This window comes from Amphimedon queenslandica, unplaced genomic scaffold, assembly GCF_000090795.2.
Source record: "Amphimedon queenslandica unplaced genomic scaffold, v1.1 AMPQUscaffold_9355_Cont18645, whole genome shotgun sequence".
In the NCBI taxonomy this organism is placed as follows: Eukaryota; Metazoa; Porifera; class Demospongiae; order Haplosclerida; family Niphatidae; genus Amphimedon; species Amphimedon queenslandica.
In genome coordinates this window covers 361-3579 of record NW_003550373.1, presented here as the reverse complement: position 1 = coordinate 3579, position 3219 = coordinate 361, and the positions used below count along the sequence as shown (strand labels likewise).

General features: G+C 32.6%; 2 long non-coding RNA genes across 2 annotated transcripts; both read right to left on the bottom strand.

The window, feature by feature from the left end:
• Nucleotides 1-708: 708 nt before the first annotated feature.
• On the bottom strand, nt 709-1219 carry LOC109590870 (uncharacterized). Its single transcript, XR_002189542.1, has 3 exons — nt 1179-1219; nt 810-893; nt 709-748 (listed from the first exon to the last, which is right to left on the bottom strand). It is a non-coding gene; the product is annotated as an uncharacterized LOC109590870 (long non-coding RNA).
• Nucleotides 1220-1359: 140 nt separating this feature from the next.
• On the bottom strand, nt 1360-2925 carry LOC109590869 (uncharacterized). The gene is made up of 3 exons (XR_002189540.1): nt 2801-2925; nt 1919-2063; nt 1360-1508 (listed from the first exon to the last, which is right to left on the bottom strand). It is a non-coding gene; the product is annotated as an uncharacterized LOC109590869 (long non-coding RNA).
• Nucleotides 2926-3219: the final 294 nt, after the last annotated feature.

The following is a 3219-nucleotide window of genomic DNA, read 5'->3' as shown; positions in this document are numbered from 1 at the left end:
GTGGTTTTAATAGTGCCTTAGATACTGATATTGCACATACTGCACTCACTAGCACAGTACCTTTGGGTACCTTAAAATTACCACCAGCTAGTGCAGTAACAGCTACTTCAGTATCCTTGGACACTGCTCCTTGAGGACACTCTAATCTGAATCCATATTTCTCCCACTGGAGTGAGTGAGACCTGTCTCCTTGTAGGATAAAGAGCTTCTGTCCAGCTATAATGACACTAGAGTCTAGTGAATCTGAAACAATACAGACAAATCATATCTAATACCAGTATAGTACACACACAATCATTCACTCGTGTACATGTAAATGAATAATTTACCCATTGAAGGGATCAGGTAATTAAATTGTAGTCCAATGGAACTAGTCTCTTTGATAGGTTGCTTGAGGACCCTCTCTTGTCTTTCCTTCACTAGTTTGGCTATGTACAACTCCTTTTCTTTAAGGTCTATAAATTAATAGAATATTAATAATTATTATTGATTGATGATGATATACTAACCAGTAATGATCTGTTGCTCATTCTGTGATTGCTCCTCTACTTGTGATGCCAGTTTGGCTATAAATTTGTCTTTCTTAGAAACGTCAGTTTTCAGATTTTGAATGTCGTCTACATAATAAACATATTCTCTCATCTAATACATGCTGTGTGTACAGTTAACTAACCAATAATGATCTGTTTCTCGTTGAAATATTGTTCCTCAATATCAGCTACTTTGAGTTTTAGTTTCTCATAATCTTCTACATTAATAGAATATTCTCTCATCTAATATTATGTACTGATGAATGATGATATACTAACCAGTAATAATCTGTTTCTTCTCGTCTACTTGTGTTTTTTCTTCCAATATCTCAGCAACTTTAACTTTCAGCATCTCATTATATTCTATTATTAATAAAAATACAAAGATAGAAAATAAAATGATACTCATTGCCAAACAAATTTGCACTGCATGTACAGTAGCTCATAAATACATGTACTATAATTATTGCTAATGATACCATATATGGTAAGCAGAGCTAACTCTACATCAATCTCATTATTTCTATTGCATGGACAATTTGACCTATATTGAGTACAGGATACTATTTCCATACTCAACATTGTCTAATCCACTAGTATTATAATGTAAATAATGTACACATAAACAACAGTACAACTCAATAGTACCTAATTCAAGAGTTGATTTATCCTTTTCCGCTTGCTCAAGGAGAGTGGTAGCATCATCAAGTTGCTGACTAAGTGTTGCCTTTTCTTGATGAAGCTGTTGCTGCTCTTTGTTTCGATCTTGCTGTATCTGCTCCTTCTCTTTTATTTCTCTTTGAAGCTGTTCCTCATAAAATTCTCTCTCTTTTTGTAATTGCAGACGATCTTGAAATATTTGAAGCTGTTTATCTGTTGCTAAATTCTCCCAATCACTCAGTATCCTTATTCTTAGTTGATCTTGATACTGGTCCAGAGGTATTACACTAGTAGACCAATCATTATTACTAGTATATCCTATACAGTAACAAAATAGTGGAGAATAAGAAATACACAAATTAATTGATGTTAGTTACTATGGTAACCTTATTATTGATGGATTCATGTTTATAATCATTGTATGTGTGACCTCTGTCAGTTTACACAGTTAACCACATGAACATATTATTGTATATAAATACACCGATAATAATATTTCATTCACTCTAGCTCCTATTAATATCAGTGTTTCTGTATCTGCAGTCATTATATTTCACTATTATACATAGCAGGAATGAATTGGTAATAATTAGTATCATAGGTATACGTCAAATGCTCTCATTAAATATTCATCATAAGAATTACTTACTTTATTGTAATATTATCATTACTAATTATCATTACATATTCAATATACGTTGTATCTACTACTGTCTACATGTACTTACTGAGTTCAATAACTGCTGTATCACTTATTTCTTTAAAATCGCCTCTATCTCCTCCAAACTCAATTATCCAGTTAGTAGTTGGGGTCACACTCCACACTGAGAGAGAATGATCATATCTGTTAGTGACATTGTCTGGTAGATTAATCTATAAAATTAAAATGATAACAATTAATTTCTGTATGACATATTAATTGATTTGATATCTGGTTAATAAACACAGTAACTAACTGACAGTTTTATAGTCTGCACAGTGTGTTTTACGTAACACAAAGATCACATAATAAAATTAATAATACACAATATATTAATAGACAAGTATACACAACTGAGTGTGTTATTATATCATGTGAGTCCTCAATTAAGAACTAAGTGTCTGCATATACACACATACATGTACATCTATACATGCATACACATATAAAGGTACATGTAAAGCATGTATAATTGCTCACACACATACACACACATGTACATGTTACATGTACACATGATGTATGTGTTAGTACACACATACACATATTAAAACATATGCACACATACACATAAATACATGTATGTACATACACAATGTACACAATGTATATAAAATACAATTTATTTTAATTCCACCATTGACACTCTATCAATTGTGAATCCATCTTTACACACACACACACACAGACACAATTATATTCACACATATTTAGGTAAACAAAACACAAAAAAACACAAACACACATTTACATTAAAAACAGACACACACACGTACTGAATACCAGCATTATTCATCAGTAGTTTTCACTAAGTGTCATGATATGTACATGTACATTACAAAAATCATGAGTTACAAATTTAGTTAATCACTTCGTGTTTCATTATCAAGCATCATAATACAATACTTACCAGTTCTTTCCATTTTCTTTTGTTAATGTCCAGTAACCATACATCATGGGCAGGTGATCCACCCACCACTAGTAAGTGTGGTCCTGAACTAGTGGTAATCAGTACACTGGAATGACCCCATCTTCCCTCAGGCCATTGTACTGATTCTCCAGGATTAGGTACTTCTAATATATCCTGCGAAAAAAAATCAATGTAATAAAATAATTCGGAAACTCACAATTTGCAATCAAAAGAATCTCACAATCAAGACCCATCCTACAGCATTAACTCACCACTGATGTCTTAGTGAAACTTATCATATACAGTTTATTCCATCCATTACCAGTATAGCCTCCGAACATTACCGCAGTGTTATTAGTAACTGGTGTTAGAGTGAAGTCATCAATAGGAGGTGGTCTGTCTCCAGTAACAACAGGAGA